Source organism: Dasypus novemcinctus, chromosome 6, assembly GCF_030445035.2.
Source record: "Dasypus novemcinctus isolate mDasNov1 chromosome 6, mDasNov1.1.hap2, whole genome shotgun sequence".
NCBI lineage: Eukaryota > Metazoa > Chordata > Mammalia > Cingulata > Dasypodidae > Dasypus > Dasypus novemcinctus.
In genome coordinates, this window is record NC_080678.1 from 107,453,810 (window position 1) to 107,463,198 (window position 9,389).

Here is a 9,389-nt window from a genome sequence, read left to right on the forward strand (position 1 = left end):
ATAACCTGTCCTCTAGGGTTTAACTCCATGAATTTATTCTTCATATTTCATTCATATTAGTGAGACCATGCAAGATTTGTCTATTTGTGTCTGGCTTACTTCACTTAGCATAATGTCTTCAAGATTCATCCATATTATCATTGGTGTCCCAATTTCATTTCTTCTTAATGCAGCATAGTATTCCATCATATGTATATACCACATTTTGTTTGCCATTCATTGGCTGTTGGAAACTTGGGTTATTTCCATCTTTTGGCAATTGTGAATAATGCTGCTATGAACATCGGTGTGCCACGTGTTCTTCTGTTTGTGCCACAGACTTCAGTTCTTCTGGATATATTCCTAGTAAAGGAATTACTGGATCATATGGAGGTTCTATATGTAACTTCCTGAGGAAGAGCCAAACTGTCTTCCACAGAGGCTGCACCATTTACAACCCCACCAACAGTGAAGGAGTGTTCCTATTTCTCCACATCTTCTGCAGCACTTGTTTTGTTTTGTTTTTTAAATTATGGCGATTTTATGTGGTGTAAGATGAGATCTCATTGTCGTTTTGATTTACATTTCTCTAGTAGCTAGTGATATGGAACACTTTTTCATGTGCTTTTTGGCCATTTGTATTTCCTCTTTGGAGAAAAGTCCATCTAAATCTTTTGCCCATTGTTAAGTTGGATTGCTTGTTTTTTTATTGTTGTTGTATGCTCTCTTTTATTTAGAATGGAAATCAAGCCCTTATCAGATATGTGGCTTCCAAATATTTTCTCCCATTTAGTGGGATGAAGTCATTTGCATCACAGACGTATTTGAGTTTGAGGAGGTCCCATATATCCATGTTTTCTTTTGTGGCTCATGCTTTTGGTATAAGGTTTAAGAATCTACCACCTACCACCAGGTCTTGAAGATGTTTTCCTACATATTCTTTTAGGAGCCTTATGGTTCTTGCATTTATATTTAGGTCTTTAATCCATTTTGAGTTAATTTTTGTATAAGGCATGAGATAAGGGTTCCTTTTCTTTCTTTTGACTATGGATATCTAATTCTCCCAGCACCATTTGTTAAATAGACTGCTCTGCCCCAGTTGGGTGGGTTGGATAGGCTTGCCAAAAATTACTTGACCATAGATATGAGGGTCTACTTCCAAACCATCAGTTTGGATTCACTGGTATATGTGTCTGTCTTTATGCCAGTACCATGCTATTTTTTTTTAACCATTGTAGCTATGTAATGTGATTTAAAATCTGGAAGAGAGGGTCCTCCAGGTTTGCTTTTCCTTTTCAAGATGTTTCTGCCTAATCAGAACCCCATTACCCTACCAAATAAATTCAATAATTGTGTTTTCCATATGTTTAAAAAATGCTGGTGAAATTTGTATTGGGATTGCATTGACTGTATATCAAATTGTGTAGAATTGATGTCTTAATGATATTTAGTCTTCCAATATATGAGCTTGGAATATTCTACCATTTATTTAGGTCTTTTTAAAAATTTCTTCTGACAATGCATTGTAGTTTTTTGAATGCAAGAGCTCTACATCCTTGGTTAAAATTATTTTTATATATCTGATTCTTTTAATCACTAATGTAAATGAAATTTTTTTCCTGACTTCCTCCTCAGACTGCACATTATTAGCGTATAGAAACATCACTGATGTTTTTGTGCATTGCGGGTTGCTTATTGGTATAGCATGGTGATTGATTTTCTTGTGCTGAACCACCCTTGCATCCCTGGTATAAAACCCACTTTATCATGATGAATAAGTTTTTAAATATGTTGTTGGAATCAATTAGCAAGTATTTTGTTGAGGATTTCTGTACCCGTATTCATTAGGGAAATGGGTCTGCAATTTAAAAAATTTTTGTAATATCTACATCTGGCTTTGGTATTAGGGTGATATTGGCTTCATAGAATGAGTTTGGTAGCGTTCCTTCTTATTCCATTTTTTGGAAAGAGCTTGAGTAAGATTTGTATTAATCATCTTTGAATGCTTGGTAGAACTCACCTGTGAAACCATCTGGTCCTGGGCTTGTCATTTTGGGAGTTGTTTGATGACTGTTTCAATCTCTTTACCTGTGATTGGTTTGTCAAGGTCTTCTATATCTTCTAGGGTCAGTGTAGGTTGTTCATACATTCCTGGGAATTTTTCCATTTCATCTACATTGTCTAGTTTTTTGGTGTACAGTTGTTCATAGTATCCTCTTACGATATCTTTTATTTCTGTGGGATCAGTAGTAATGTCCCCATTTTCATTTTTTATTTCATTTATTTGCATGTTCACTCTTTTTTTCCTTGTCAGCCTAGTTAAGGGTTTGTTGATTTTGTTAATCTTCTCAAAGAACCAATTATGAGTTTTGTTAATTTTCTCTATTGCTTTTTGTTCTCCATTTCATTTATTTCTCTTCTGATATTTGTTATTTCATTACTTCTACTTGCTTTGGGATTCATTTGCTGTTGTTTTTTTCTTCTTGATTTTAGCTCTTTCTTCTTTTTTAGTATAAGCATTGAGTGCCATCAATTTCCCTTTCAACACTGCCTTCACTGCTTCTCATATGTTCTGATATGTTGTGCTCTTGTTTTCTTTTGTTTTGAGATATTTATTGATTTCTATTGAAATTTCTTCTTTGGCCCACTGATTATATAAGAGTGTGTTGTTTAATTTCCATATATTTGTGAATGTACCCTTTTTCCACCTCTTGCTGATTTTCAGCTTTATTCCATTAAGATCAGAGAAGGTGCATTGTATAATTTCTATCTTGTTGAATGTATTGAGATCTGCTTTTGCAGAGTTAAAATGGCAGCTACTGGGTGCTTTCCAACTTGAACAGGTTCAAACTTTAACTGTTTTTAGGGTTATATTTTAGCCAGCCGTGTTTACTAATCACTACGTGAATTCAGGGACCAACTATCTCTTCCTCCCCCATTTTTGGGAAATGGAGCTTCCAACTCCAGCCATGGAATAGCCCTTGAGACAGCTTCTCCACCAGTGGAGAATGGACACTGGCCTCCATAGTGTAGAGTGCTCTACTCATGAATCTTCTCTGCAGATGGTAGGTCTCCTCCTTCCATTCTTTCAAGGATGTTGCAGGATGCTCATCTGGTCTCCTAGGGACCCTAAGCAGGTGCTTTACATAGTTCTGGGAGATCACCAACTGCCTTGTAGGATGAGCTAACTCTCAGAGCACCCTACTCTGCTGCCATCTTGCACCTCCTCCCTCTAATGTATTTTTTTCTAATTTTTCATACTTTATTCCTTGTATGAATAGGTTAAGAAAGTAGAATTTCCCCAAGCACTGATTTATAGATAATGTGAAAAAGCAGCACACAAAACAAAACATTCAGTTTCACAGATAGTTACATTCAATGATCACTTTAAATGCAATTTCAACTCTCATTTTAAGCTAAGTGCAATAATAATTTAATACAAGATAGTTAAATACACACACAACCTGTATATCCTGAACTACAAGTGGTTTCTGTGGCCACATATGCTTTTAGGCAAGTACACATTTCCACAATGAACAAGTACTAACAAATATATTAATAAAACACTACCCCAAATGCTTATCCTGCCATCAGCTTTTTAAGCAATGCCATTCATGCTACTGAAAGCATTTCTTTTTAGAAGATTTAAACTGACTTGGGAAACTCAGTTGTAAAGCTTGACAAACAGAATGTATAAACCCCAAAGATTTTAAATTTAAAAAAGCCTACCAACACTGAGGCCTTTACATGAAACTTAGTTTCTCAAAAAACAAAACACTCTTGCTATGTGAAGAAAATTAAAACAAATGACCACTTAAGACACTTAAGCATTCTCTAAAAATACCGTATTTTCCTATATCATCATCTACTTAAGAGAAACACAAACCAGTTCACTTCATTAGTAATATCAGAGTTTTGTCTAGAAACTTAAGAAAATATAAAAAACATGTCCCAGCTATCACAGGATCAAAGGTGCCATTTACTTGTCACATATAAAACAGCTACAATATAGCCTACAATGACAAAAAAGGACACCTAACACATAAGTACTACTTCATCATCTAGTCAAAAGTCAGAAGGAATTACATGAATTGCAAGGTACTTTGACTTATATATGATCATTAAAACCCAATGACAATATAAAGACAGGCAATTAAAGACTCAAAAGCTCTAAAATTGAAGACAGGAAAATAAAGGCTGAAACTTGTATGTTTCTCCAGCTTTCATTTTCATGGTTAGATATCCGGACCTTACTATAGGAAATATGCAGTTACTATATATATTTGACCCAGAAGATAAGGAAGCTTTAAGAAGTACAAAAAGGATCAAGATCCATAGTTTGTGTGATCAAATGCTTTTCTAGCTTGTTTCAATTCTTCATTCATAGTAAGTCTTTAGCCCTAGCAAACTTCCTTGGGTCCTTTCGAATCAAGAAGATGATATCTTCAACTTGTACTCGACCTTGTCTTCCAACTGACATTGCCTTGTGAGTCATCTCAGTGATGACCTCTATGACAAGGTCTTCAAGAATATCCACTGACTCAGTATAAGGATTCTGGTCATCCCCAAATCCATACAACATACACTGTAGTTCCTTAGAAAAAAAGTCTCTTTCTATTACCCTGTCCACCTTCTGCACCTCCTCCAGTTTCTTCATTTTCTTCCTCAAATGTGGGGTCTTCCTCTTCATCTTTCTATTTTTAATTTCATCCATTGTGTCTTTAATTCCCATAAGCTCTGTTACTTTTCTTTGCAGTCTCAAATTGGTCTTTATGCTTACTCAGTGTCTTCTTAATACTCTTTATCCCTGTAGTCATATTTTCTTTCAATTCTTTGAAGTGATTTGGGAGTGTTGCATGATTATCATTCATTAATTTTCTTAAATCCTGTATATCTTCAGGATATTTGGTTGGTTCCTTTGGCTGGGCCATCTCTTCCTGCTTCCTAATATGGCTTGTAATTTTTTGCTCATGTCTAGGCATCTGAATATGTCAATCAATTTGCTCTGATAGCCAATTTCTTCTGTTGCCTGTTTGCTGCCTCCCCCCCCGCCCCACCCCAGCTCTTCTTTGATACTTGGTTCACCTTATTCTGAGTCTTTAAAATTACCCAGCTTAAGTTATCAAAACCGGGCCAGGGATTCACTAATGGTGTGCAGATTTTCTCCCAGGAATTGGGGTTAAGAGAGTCCTTAAAGCAGTTTTTGTCCATGCAATTTCCAGACCATCCAGCACATGGTGTTTCTTGGAAAACCTTTCTGTGGAAGTGTTTCTTTCAATCTCTAATTTCCTGTGTGGTGCAGTCAGAGCTGAAATTCACAGCAGGCTTTGCTGGCTGAATTCATGGAAGAGAAGCCTTCTGATGCCCCTTCCCTTTTCCCTTGAAACAGCTGGCAGGGAGGAGGACATCTGTTCCCCCCGCACTGGGCTGCAGTGAGCCAGGCTTTTACCCCAGCTTAATATCTTGGGATGGGGGAGGGGAGCCCTTCCCAGCCATGGTGGGCATTTGATAGCTCAGGTTTGTTGTTTTGGGTTCTTCATCTCTCTGTTCCCTGCCCTCCTGGGAATTGCATAGCACTGTCCTGGTCTGTTGACTCCCAAAGCAGGTCCTTAGGACAGCTTTTGGCCCTTTCTCCATTGTTTTTGTGAGAGAGTTGAGCCCTGCCTGCCTACTCCAATGCCATCTTCCTGGAACTCAACTAGCCTAGTTGAAATGAAAACATTCCACAAGAGCCACCCCTGTGAGGGGGCTGGCCTGCCACCTCCAGGGTCCTTCTGCTGGAGAGGGCAGCACTCCCAGCAGCTCTGAGCACAGCCCTCATGGGCTGCAGGTGGTGGCAAACCCAGCCTCCATCCTGCAGAGAGACAGTGGATGACGCTGCTCACCCTCCTTCCTGGGCGCAGCTGGGCCCGGGCCTTGGAAAGCAAAGGTCCTGCTCCTCCAGCCTAGGGGATGACTGTGAGGCCAAGCCCCACTCAGAGGGCGGCTTTGCAGTGCTCTTCACCCCAGTCCAGGGGCCAGTGAGCATTCAGGCTGCAGACTGAGAGGTGCCCCCACAGCTGTGGACCTGCGCTCAGCCTCCTGTGCCCCAGTCCCAAACCCCACAGAAACCAAAGGCTAAAGGAAAGCCAAAGCATCCAAAATCCCCTCCCATGTCAGGCTTCCCCATTGCAGGAAAGGGCACCCCTAGCCACTCAGTCCTCTCCTCCAAAGCTCACGGCCCCCTCGTGCCTCTTTGCTTCCCCCGCATCCAGCCACCAAAAGTCCTGCTGCCTTCAAGTCCACACCACCCCGGGATCTGTCAGGCCCTGGCACACTCGCTGTCCTTGGATAAAGCCCATGCTGCCCGTCCTGCTCACTCCCTTCCTCCCTGCACAAGCACGAGTAGTTCTGACCTCAGGACCTTGGCACAGGCCCCTCCACAGCCTGGAAGATTCCTCCCTCAGACCTCTCCCTGATGGCTTCCTCACCTGTTGGGGCTCAGAGCAAGCACTGCCTCCTTGGAGAGGCCTGATTTTTAGTGAAGTTTCAACAGCATACAATAGTTGTGAGAATCGTAGAATGAACTTGAAATACTCATCACCTGCTGTCAGTAATGGCCCACCCATGCCAAGCTGGTGACGTCAGTATCCCCGCTGCTGCTTATTTGAAGCAAATCCCGGACATCACGTCAGTTCATCTGCAAATATCGTAATGTCTCCAAACGAGAAATTGTACCTGTAAGAGATGATCCAGGCCACCCATTCTGAGAGGATGTCCCTTCACTTCTGTGCTCTGTGCCTTCCCCGTTTTTGTTGTCATGCACTTCACACTCCCTGACATTTATTTTGTTCATGGTTCTATTTTATGGGATTGCCTCCCCATCCAGTCACAAGAACGTTCCTGCCTTGAGAACGTCTCTCTGCCTGCCTTGTTTCTTTTAAATACCATCGGCTGCCCAGTGCCAGGGATCCCACAATTTCTCAGAGTAGACGATGGCTGAAGGAGAGGCTGGCCCCCTGCCAGGGTCCACTTGTCTGGCCGAGGGCAGCAGGAGGTGGTGGATGGATGGACGTGCACTGACCTTCTGCTGTGGGTTTTCTCTTTTAGATAAAGCAGCAAGCTCTTCTGGAGACAATGTCATAACTTGTCCTGGAGTAGAACCTCAGATACTTGGAAAGTAAGTGCCCCAACCTGGGGACCCTGTGGCAGGAGACCAGATGGGCAGTGGTTTAGGGGTCCTGGGTGAGGACACCCTCGGCCGGGGCACCCGGGGAGCCCTCTGTACCTACCCTGATGGGTGGTCCTGGGGGTGGGCAGGGATCCGTGTGGCCCGGCTCTGCTGAGGATGGCAGGAGGTGGAGGGTGCCTGCCTTAGTTTCCCCACTGCTGGGACATCTAGCAGCCATGGGTTGTCTTGACAAGAGGGATTTCTTGGCTGCCAGTGTTGGGGCTGGAAGCTGGCTCCCTCCAGGATGGGCAGCGCTCTGGTGCTGGCATCTGGCAATCCTGGGGTCCCGTGTCTCCCCCACCACACGGCCACGTGCTCTCCTCTCTCTGCCGGTTCCCAAGGACTTCCAGCGTCTTCTCCTCCAAGTGGCTTTCCCTTGAAAGCCCTCAGTCACAGCACTAAGGGCAGTCTCATTCCCCTGACTGCAGCATAACGATGTCCTCAGAAGTTCCACTGACGCTGGGTTACACCCCAGGACTGGGTGCAGGTGGTGAACATGGTTTCTTCTGGGGCACGTGCTTCAGCCCATCCGGTTCCAAAGGGCTCCTGCCACTCGCCAGAGCAGAGCCCATGTGCCCTGCCCACACGGAGGAGCCCAGGGAACCCCCCCATTGCTGCCACTCATGTGGCACATGGCCACACGGTGCACAGACGATGCCGGGCTCCTGGGGCTGGCCGTGTCCCTTGGGGCCTCTGTGCCAGGCCGACCTCGTGCTCTGGGGAAGGAGAGCTTGCCCCATTCTCTCCACTACCCCAGTGCCTTGCTGGCAAAGTCACTGCACCCAGGAGAGCTGGGGGCCAAAGTTCAGCCACAGGGGAGACCTGGTTGTCACCGGCCCACCCCCTCTGTGCTTTAGGCCCATCTTCGTTGAAATCAGCCTCAACAAAGGCATAACCTTCATCACCAACAACCTCAAATTCAGTGGAAAGGACTGCGTGAGTACTGGGTGGGGACACCCCTGTCACGGGGCCCATTGGCCCAGCTCTGATGCAGGCACACTGGGGGGCAGCTGGCAGTCAGGGCGAGTGGGTAGGGCAGGGGTCCACCAAGACCAGAGTCCAGGCCTGCAGCACCCCTGGCTGTGTGGGCCCCAGGGCCCACCCCTCCATGTCGGGGTTCAGGCAGGGGGATGGGGCAGCCTCCGCCACACGTGGCGTCTGTGGCCCTGGGTGCTGCCAAGGTGGTCTGGGCATCTGGCCATGGACTCCTGGCCCCCCTGGGGTCCCCCGAGGTGGAGCGCCTGAGGAAAGGAGGAGCTGGGGGTGGAATGCCAGGGGACGGGAGTCGGGAGGGGGCCACCCAGCCCCAGCCCAGCCCTCGGCCACACCTGTTCTTTGGCAGCCAAGGCTGGATGGTGATGGTGGCCCTTCCACAGGGGGAGAATCCTGCTGCCAAACCCACCGAGGGCAAGGCTGGGAACCCAAGCAAGGTCAACAGCCAGCGCCTCATTGAGCAAACCCCTGAGAAAGCCCCTGAGATGCCCCAGGAGGCCTCCCCAAAAAACCTCCCTGGAAAGGTCCCCGAGCAGGCCCCTGGAAAGCCTCCTGAGAAGCCCCCCACAAAGCTCTTCAGGCGTCTTGCAGCCAGAGCCCTCGAGTGGCTTTCCAAGTACCGCAGTGGTGATGCCGACAGCAGCGATGAACGCACTGACCAGGAGGGGCCCCCCGAGGGTGAGGGCGGGGGCGGTGGTGAGGAGGCGGAGCCCCGTGGCTTGGAGATCCCCTTACCACCACTTGTTGAAAGTTTCATCAGCACCGGCAGCAGCGACTTCCCCTGGATCCCCGTGGTGGCTGGCGCAGCTGCCCTGCTCTTCCTCCTGTTGCTGTGCTGCTTCTTCTACCTGTGCTGTCGGGTGAGTGCCCCTGCTATGTGAGCAGGCAGGTGAGTTCCCCTGCTTCGTGAGCAGGCAGGTGAGTGCCCCTGCTATGTGAGCAGGCAGGTGAGTGCCCTGCTATGTGAGCAGGCAGGTGAGTGCCCCTGCTATGTGAGCAGGCAGGTGAGTGCCCTGCTATGTGAGCAGGCAGGTGAGTGCCCTGCTACCTGAGCAGGCAGGTGAGTGCCCCTGCTTCATGAGCAGGCAGGTGAGCGCCCTGCTATGTGAGCAGGTAGGTGAGTGCCCTGCTACCTGAGCAGGCAGGTGAGTGCCCCTGCTACGTGAGCAGGCAGGTGAGTGCCCCTGCTACGTGAGCAGGCAGGTGA

The 9,389-nt window shown here is 46.2% G+C and overlaps 1 long non-coding RNA gene across 1 annotated transcript; it reads left to right on the forward strand.

Annotated features, from left to right (window-relative positions):
• The first annotated feature begins 7,066 nt into the window (after nt 1–7,066).
• Nucleotides 7,067–8,772, forward strand: LOC139439122 (uncharacterized). Its single transcript, XR_011648956.1, has 3 exons — nt 7,067–7,138; nt 8,047–8,125; nt 8,566–8,772. It is a non-coding gene; the product is annotated as an uncharacterized lncRNA (long non-coding RNA).
• Nucleotides 8,773–9,389: the final 617 nt, after the last annotated feature.